At 45.6% G+C, this 9,133-nt stretch overlaps 1 protein-coding gene across 1 annotated transcript in view; it reads left to right on the top strand.

Moving 5' to 3' along the window:
* Positions 1 to 3,817: 3,817 nt before the first annotated feature.
* The window catches only part of Plaat1 (phospholipase A and acyltransferase 1), a 29,236-nt gene continuing 23,920 nt past the window's right edge, over positions 3,818 to 9,133 (top strand). Inside the window, exon 1 of the mRNA XM_052158020.1 lies at positions 3,818 to 3,936. The gene's annotated coding sequence lies outside the window, so the exon portion shown is untranslated. The remainder of the gene's footprint in view (positions 3,937 to 9,133) is intronic.

Raw genomic sequence — 9,133 nt, 5'->3', positions numbered from 1 at the left:
TGCACATCTGGGATCTGACTGCAGTGTCTGGCATGCATGACTGGACTCTGACTGTAGTATGTCACATGCACATCTGGGCTCTGACTGCAGGGTCTAACATGCACATCTAGACTCTGACTGCAGTCTCACATGCATGTTTGGGCTCTGACTGTGGTCTCTCACATGCATGTCTGTGTACCTGAGACAGAGAAGTGGTGAATTGTGCAATATCCTGCCAGGGAACTGCAACACTGTCAGCCCTAACCATGCATGTGTCACAGCACTCAACAGAAGTCACTCTGCCCTAGATGACATCCATACATAGTAGTTTTATGCTCGGGATATAGCCCCAAAGCTGCCACTCTGAGCTGAGTGTGTTGGTATGCCAGCATTCCCTGGGTATAATGAAAATCCGTAGGCTAAGGATCCCTGGCAGTTGCCATGGCAAGAGGCCACAAAAAGTCAGTTTTCAAGATTGAACATTAAAAAAATGAGCTTCGGTCAGCCCTGAGAAAAAGACTTGCTTTAAAATGAAGGCAGCACCCTGCTCTTGGCAGTCTTGGAAAACACCTTTTTAGCTAGCTCTTTGGTCCTAATGGTATCAATCAGTATTTTTTTTTTTTTTTTTTTTTTTTTTTTTTTTTTTTAGAAAGAGGTCACTTGAGCAAAGCATTTGTGCTCATTGATTCCGTTTTCTGGATGGAATGATTTGTTCCTGGCTAAATTTTCCAGCCAGTTCAATTGAGAGAGAGAGAGGGAGAGAGAGAGAGAGAGAGAGAGAGAGAGAGAGAGAGAGAGAGAGAGAGAGAGAGAGGGAGGGAGAGGGAGAGGGAGAGAGAGAGAGAGAGAGAGAGGGAGAGAGGGAGAGAGAGAGGGAGAGAGAGAGGGAGAGAGAGAGGGAGAGGGAGGGAGGGAGGGAGAAAGAGAGAGAGATAGAGATATTTTTGTTTGTTTTGTTTTGTTTTGTTTTCGAGACAGGGTTTCTCTGTGTAGCCCTGGCTGTCCTGGACCACTCTGTAGACCAGGCTGGCCTTGAACTCAGAAATCCACCTGCCTCTGCCTCCCAGAGTGCTGGGATTACAGGCATGTGCCACCACCGCCCGGCTGAGAGAGAGATTTTTATGTCAACATTTATACAGGCAAGTGTCTTCAATAATTTTTGAGACAAACATCATGCTATAATTACTTAGTACCAGGACAGTACTAAGGATTGTATTTCTATAGGAATAAAATATGTTTCATGTACTTTCTTAAATTGGTTTTCTCAAAGATCCATTTCAGCTTGTTCTTTCGCATTTCTCTTCACTAGATGGACTATGTACGTAGTCCAGTTTGTAACATTGTAATAATTGCTAATACCGATATTCAGTTTACCAGGAGATATTCTAAGAATTAACCATTTGTTATATTTTCACATTGCCCACATTAACCTAAAGCAGTCATTCTTGGTGGGAGATAAAAAAACCACAGGAGATCAATGAACTCAACCTCTGTCACAGTTGCTTGTCACCCACTCTGCAGAGCAGAGACAGAACCTACCTTCCTACCTCTCGTGACACAGCATGGTCACAGGGTCATCCGTGGCAAGTAGGAGAATTAAGCCGAGAATCCAATTATCTCCCCAGTCAAGCACTCACTTCTTATGATCAATCTCTTCTTAATTTTATCTTTAATAATGAGCAGGAAGAACAGAGCACCACTTCTAATAGATCAGCAAGCCTGCCGATCTGCTATTGAGATGTGTGTGCACTTCAGACAGCTGGCCTGCATGCTCTTCCCGGGGCTACACTGACTGAAGGATTTTTACAGTCCCTGAAGATTTCAATTAGCTCCAATCCACGTGCTTCTCACTGTGCTTTTAAACAAAAGCTATCTGCACATGGACGTTCAAATGAAAACCCACTGAAGAAAACACTAGTGGTATGTGGTACCTGGTGTCATCTTGAGGTCTATGTCATCTCACTCTCTGATTCCAGGGCTCTGGCACTGTGGAACACAGTGGGACACACCCCTTAGATAAGAAGGAAGCGGGTCCCATGGCTTCCTTTTCATACCCTTTTGTCCCCGATTTTGGGCAGATTACTCTCTTGTCTGTCCTCTGACTTGTCAGGACTGCAGAACACATCTTCACTTTGATCAGCAGGACAACATAAATTGCTCATGGGACCCAAGAAGGAGCACTTCTTCTATGTGGGACACAGAAATGCTACTGTGATTTTTAGATTGCCTTGAACTTGGAGGCCACTGCCACTGGCCATGGGGTCAACCTGCTTTGAAAACGCTTTGAAAAAGTTAAAAAAAAATCCTGTGTAATTGCCTTAGTGTTTGGTTTATAAATGTTATATAAGAGCCTAGTTTCTGGGGCTGGGGAGAAGGCTAAGCGAAAGACTTTGCCCGCCACGTGTGAGGACCAGAGTCTGGATCCTCAAAAGTCATGTAAAGACCAAGCAGGGACAGGGGCTGCCTATCATCCCAGCCATCAAGAAGCTGAGACAAAGGGATCCGCATAGGAAGCTGCTGGCTAGACTAGCTGAACTCGTGAACTATAGACTCAGAGAGAAAGCTGGCCTCAGTATATAAGGCTTTTGTGATTGAGGAAGAAGCCTCAGGCTTCCATAAGCATCTGTACACAACACATACACACATGCATACACAGATACACATACATGCATATTCCTCTCATATATACACTAATCACACACACACACACACCACATGCACACATGCATACACAGATACACATACATGCATATTCCCTTATATATATCCTCCCCCACACAAGATTGGTCTTTGTTCTCTCACAAAACCTGATTAAGGATCTGAAATAAATGGGCAATGTTGGCCTCTCACTTCTGCCCTTGTGTCTGCTGCCAGCAGGCCAGCCTGGCTCAGGAGTACTCCCGTATCCTTCCTTCTTCTGGCTGGTCAGGGAGGACATGACTCCGGCCATTTTTCTTCATTCTCCTCTCTGCCCCACCTTTCTATCAACCTTCCTTAATCATGGAAATGTATTAGCAATTTCCCCACATAATGACCTGAAAAGGTTTTCATTCCACAAAAGTTATTAAATTGGAAAGGTAAGTCATATAAATGGCTGTGTTTTGAAAATGTGAAGGGCAGAAAAAGGCAGAGCATTGACGGATGGCAAAGTCCTGAGATCTGGGTTACTGAACCTCCACGGGAGGGCTGCAGCAGGGTGCTGTCCGTGGTCCTGGCATTTTATTGACATCCTCATTTTATTAATCTTACTTTTCTCATCTGCATGTCTTGCTCTCTGCAGACTAGGAAATCAAATACACACCCAGCTCTCTTGTAGGTAGGGACAGCCCCTTGACTCAGTTCTACTCAATACAGTGTAAAGGGAAGTCTTCTGGGGAACTCATTCTAGGAAAGGTTTTACCTTCATTTAAATGAGAAATACTTGTGGGGAAAGACCCATGCCTACTGATTCCCTTCCCTGAAAGCATGTGAGCACAGGGCAGTGGGATCTTCAGCACCCCTTTTGCCTCAAGGAGGAGACAGTCTGGGAAATTGCTGAGGAACTGACAGAGGATTTTGTATCACTCACTTGCAGAAGTAGTCACTTAACATCTGCTCATTGTGTACCACACATGGTGCTCTTTCTATAAGGCACAAATCATGTCCCTGTGTGTGAGGAGCTCCGTTCTAATAGTGGAAAGAGCAGATGATAATCAATGTGTATCAGGCAGGGTTCAGAGTAAAAACCGTTAACGTAAGCCAGTGTGAGAGTAGTGTGATAGTTTGTATAGATTGGTTAGAGAAAGTCTAACTAAGGTGTGACATTTGAGAGACTTGGAAGATCCGGAAGGTGGCTCTTCTGGGGACAGGAAGGAGAAAGTGCTCTGAGGAACAGCAGACACAATTCTGGAGGGGAAACAAACACTGTGGATTCCAGAAGCAGAGGGGCCAAGCTAGAGCAACAGGAAAGTGAAGGAGGTAAAAGAGGTCCTGGGACCGGACCTCAGAGGCTTGGAAACTGGCGGAGATTGGAGACTGGACCGCTGTCGTTGGAGGGTTGGTGCGGGGAGCAGTGCTGTTTTTGAAATTAAGCAGAAGCCTTCTGACTACTGGATATGAATGACTCAGGGGTAAGGGAATAGTCAGCAACATTTGGAAAATACGGCAGGAAGTAAGAGTGCCCGGAAAGAGGTGGAAGGGAGGAGAGCCGGGAGAAGGAGAACTGGCTGCATTCTTCTGAGGAATGAGAATCCACTCACACAAAGGGCCTGCAAGGCAGGGCTCCACCTTCCTTAACAGCTGAAAACAAAGACTCTCCTCCCTTGATGTGTCTTCTGATACAGCTCAACGTATTCATTCAGCCCAAGCGAAACTAGTGTTAGTTCTCTGATATTCTCTGCCGAGTCTAACCGCTCGAACAGAAACACTGGAACTAAATACACTAAACATTTGGACAAAAGCTTTATCTGCAACATTCACTTGATTATTAAGCTTCATTAAAATATTAATCAGGATAGAATGAAATTGAACTCCTAAAGATCTCGTTGGATTAAAGTCATGAAGGCCATTCATCTGAGTCCAGATTAGAATGCAGAGCCCCCTGCGCTACTTTACCATCAGTCTTCCAGGGCAGTGGCTGAATGTGTCCCAACAAGACACTTCCCAGACAGCAAGACCTTCCTAGGCACTTGCTACATATTCCCTGATTTCCCTGTGCATGCAGGTCTTCAGTGGGCGGGGTCATGCCCCATACCTTGCCTCAGTGGCTCTCAGACAGCAAGGATGACAGAAGAGAGATTTGTCGATTGGACTTTGGCATGGAGAATTGTGTCTGGGCAAAAAGAAACCAGCATAACATTGAGTCATGTGCAAGACTATGCACACTGCATGCACTCCGCATTAAAGATAAAGATAAGCACAAATAAGGCCTTTTTGAAAGCTCTGGGCAGCCACTGCAAAGCTATGCACTATGAAGGAGCCACACAATGCCAGTCCCATAAATGCTTAAATAATTTATAGAGTTATTAAGATGTTTTAAACAGTTGCAAGTGCTGTGCTAGTGTCACGGTGGTGTCAATGACACACTAACTTTATCAGTGTTTGTAGTGTTCTGGGTCCTGTGTCTGCTCTGCCACAGGGCTCAGCCACTTGGGGAGGTGGGACAAGGGACATTTGACCAAGCTTGCCCCTTGCTGTCACTGGGTGGGTGTCAGGCTGTAGGGAAGCCCTGGGACACTGCTTGGGGAGGTGGGGAAGACCGGTCTGAGGAGCTAAACAGCTGGAGCTGGCTCAGGGTTTCCCGGGCCTGCAGTGAGACAGGGCTGTCTGGTTCGCAGGCTCTTAGACACCCAGGTACCACTGGGAGCCTCAGAAGAGCGGAGAATAGAGTTGGGGCCTATGGGCTGGATCTAGCCCAGGGCTGAGGGGAAAAGAGGGGAACTCTGGCTGGATCCTGCTGGGGTTCAGGGGAGTCATTGGCTTGTGGGTGGGCTTGAGATTGGTGGCTACCATGACTGGAAGCACAGAGAGGCCTTCTATGGGAAATTAGATGGCGGCTCTATAGGTGCCCGGCCTATATAGGTGAAGGCCTTCTCCTTGGCTCCCCAGAGTGGATCCCAATAAAAAGAGATAGTCCTTGATTTTCAAGACATTTAGTATAGCAAAACCATACCCCACTTCTCAGGGCGAGCCTGAGGTTAAATACCTTTTTTCAGGGAGAAGTGTCTGGGAAGGAGAGTTTATGAGCTAAGTCTCCAGGCCTTTAGGTACCTCATTAAAATAGAGATCTGTCTTGGTGACCTGTGGTCACATCCTCTACATTTGGAGGTGCGTGGGCCATTGCCCTTAGGTGACTGATGGGCACAAATCTACAGAGGGCTGTGGCTAGTGACAGGAGCCTGGTGCCCGGGAACAGGCGAAACGCCTACCATCCCTTCAGGGTTACCAGGGTTTCTAGCCTTCACTCAACCAGGAACCAGGGTGCCTTTCACGATCCTGCAAGTGTCTGCATGACTGTGATAAACACCATGGCAAAAAACGCAGCGTGGGAAAGAAAGACCTATTTCAGCATACAGTTCCGTGTCCCAGCCTATCATTGTAGGAAAGTCAAAGCAGGAACTCAGGCAGGGCAGGAACCTGCAGAGGCTGATACAGAGGCCACGGAGGAGTGCTGCTTACTAGCTTGCTTCTCATGGCTTTTTTAGCCACAAGATGTTCCTTAACATCCAGGAACACCAGCCCAGAACTGTCACCAGCCTCAGTATGCTGGGCTCTGACCTGTGAGTCTCTCTTCTTCTGGGGTTTATTGGCCACCAACCCTAGAGGGTGAAGGGAGCAGGGTCTACAAACAGGGCTCAGATGTCCCGTGAGTATGAATGGAAATGGCAACACATTCTGGAAGCTGTTTTGAGGAGAGAGATCAACTTTACTCTGGGTGAATCAAGGATTGTATAGTTTTGGGGATGCAAATAGTATATCCACGGGAAAAGGCCACTGGCTGAAGGCTAAGGTACTGGGATGCCTCATTCGCATTGGGGAAGCATTCCAGGAATCTCAGGTGCTTTCTGAATGGACTCTTCTCAGGAGAAAGGAAGCTGAACCTATAATCTAGCCAGGGCTTCATGACATTCCACAGGTAGAGGGCATGGGGTTTCGGACTCCCCAGACGAGGTCAAAGAAGGAGAAGCCCTGCTGGTAAAGAGAGCCTGCCATTTTGCACCAAGCTCAGGGCTTTCTGGCAACTCAGACTTTGACCTTAGTGAGCCAGGCAATACTCCCCCATCAATCATTAGCTGATAAAATGCACTAGAGAGTCATCCACAGGCAAATCTCACATTTTTCCAACTGAGAGCTCTTCTTCCCAAGTTCTAAGCTTGTGTTAAGGTGACATAAAATTAACCAATGCAATGGGTACCTTGTCAATTTGACACACACGCAGATATCACTATTAAACTGCAACTTTTCATTTCTTGTTCATCCCCAAGAACTCATATTAATATTCATACCATAATATAAGACACAAATAAATTTGAAAGTATCACAGACTTTAAAATTTCAAATGCTTTAAAAGTTCATTCACTCTCTTTTTCAACATAGGTCTCTTTTTAGAAGTTTGCAGGTTCTCTAAAATATCCAATGTCTCTCTAAAAGTTTAAAGCCCTCTAACTCTGGGCTCCTATGAAATAAAAAATAAGTTAAACACTTTCTTACTTCAAAAGGGAAAAACAGGGGCACAGTAATATACTGAACGAAGCAAAACCAAAATTAAACATTATAAAAAGTTCAAGACTTGACCTCTGGGAACCTCTTGGGTTACAGAGGGCTCCATCTCTCCGCCTCTGCCATGTGCCACATATATAGCTTATGTTTGAGGTCCAGGGCAGCTCTAGTCCGCAGCTGCTGCTGTCCTTAGTGGTCATCCCTACTGATATCTTCAAAATGCTGCTGTCTCCATTGTAACCAGGCAGACTCTGGCGTCTCTCCATGACACCTTCAACTCTAGGGCTTCTACGTCAACACAGCTCATTCACTAGTGGCCTCTCCTGGACTCGCATGGTCCCAAGCCTGAGGGGCTCTCCATGACCTCTTCAGGTCTTCGAAATCAGCACCGCCTGGGCAACTGTTTTAAATTACCAAGTTTGGCTGCCCACATGAGAACATACCTGTGCTCTGGCTTTTCCCTCCTGGTGTAAGAAAAGGTTTAACTCATTTTTTATTTTCTAGAAGCCCATCTCCCTCTCAACCACAGCTTCTGTGTGCTAACCCTGAGGAAATACCCCCAGAAGAATTTACTTCAAAAAGGACAGTTTACTCTTAATCACAACTAATTTCTTGATTCTGGCTAACCAGCCTCAATTGTCCCAATAAAGCAAAGCTTTCATTTTAGTGCTTCTTAATTCAAAATATCAATGGTCTTGATAAAGGTTTTAAGAGATTCTTCACCTGACACTCCACAAGCCAGGCTTTCATTGTCTGAACTGCTCCCAGCAGTATCTTCTAACTCCACACAACAGCTCATAAGCTCTGAACACTTAAGATCTTTTCTAGCGCAAAGTTCCAAAGTCCTTCCATAATCCTTCCAAAAGCATATGGTCAGGCCTGTCACAGCAATACCCTGTGACTTGGTACCAATTTCTGTCTTTGTTGGAGTTTCTATTGCTGTGATAAACTCCTGTTGTTTTACTCCTATTATATCATTATGATGATTATTAACTCATCATTGTTATTAGGGTTATTATTTCTGTGATAAATGACCACAAACAACTTGGGGAGTAAAAGGCTTTTTCAAAGCTTATAGTTCCACATCACAGTCCATCACTGAGGGAATTTAGGGTAGGAACTCAAGCAGAGAAGATACCTGGAGGCAGGAGCTGATGCAGAGGCCATGGAGGAGTACTATTTACTGGCTTGCTCCTCATGGCTTACTCAGTCTGCTTTCTAATAGAACCCAGGACCACCTACCAGTCCAGAGATGACACCACCCCCCAGTGAGCTGGGCCCATAACATCAATCATTAATGAGTAACGTGCACTACAGACAAATCTTGACTTGCCTACAGTCAAATCTTATTGGAGGTATTTTCTCCATCAAGACTCCCTCTTCCAAAATAACTCTAGCTGGTGTCACATTGACATGAAACTAGCCAACACATGAGCAAGACTATTTAAAAGGGAGAAAGCTACATTTTTTTCTCTCAAGTTTGAGAGGCTTCAATCTACTACCCTTGCCAACCCACTCTGTTGTCTCTGGCCCTCTGATGGAGGGTCATGCACGGCCAAAGGGCAGGTAGAGTATCTGCTCCCTCGTGGTGGTTAGAAATGAGACTGGAAAGGGTAGACACAAGGACCCACCTCTAAGTCCATTCCCAGAAGCCTACTTTCCTGGAGCCAGGTCCCACCTTCAAAAGTTACCATCACCTTTTCAAAAGGAGGCATAGCTAGATATCAAGACTTCAATACCTGAGCTGATAGTACAATTCCTAGCCAACCCATAGCAAGTAGCATGCTGTGGTTAACCCAGCACATTCAGTATTATCTCACACATGTGCCAGGCACATCTGAGGTGCTGTGTGTGACCAACGGCCACCACACTGGGCAACGCTCTATTAGAAGACTGAATATTCAAACAAGTTTCAGAGAGGATAAAACATAGTATTTTAGAGGCCCACTAACAATTT

The sequence above is a fragment of the Apodemus sylvaticus genome, chromosome 15 (assembly GCF_947179515.1).
Source record: "Apodemus sylvaticus chromosome 15, mApoSyl1.1, whole genome shotgun sequence".
Classification (NCBI taxonomy): Eukaryota; Metazoa; Chordata; class Mammalia; order Rodentia; family Muridae; genus Apodemus; species Apodemus sylvaticus.
The sequence above is the reverse complement of the archived record's forward strand: the minus strand, read 5'-3'. Positions and strand labels throughout refer to the sequence as shown.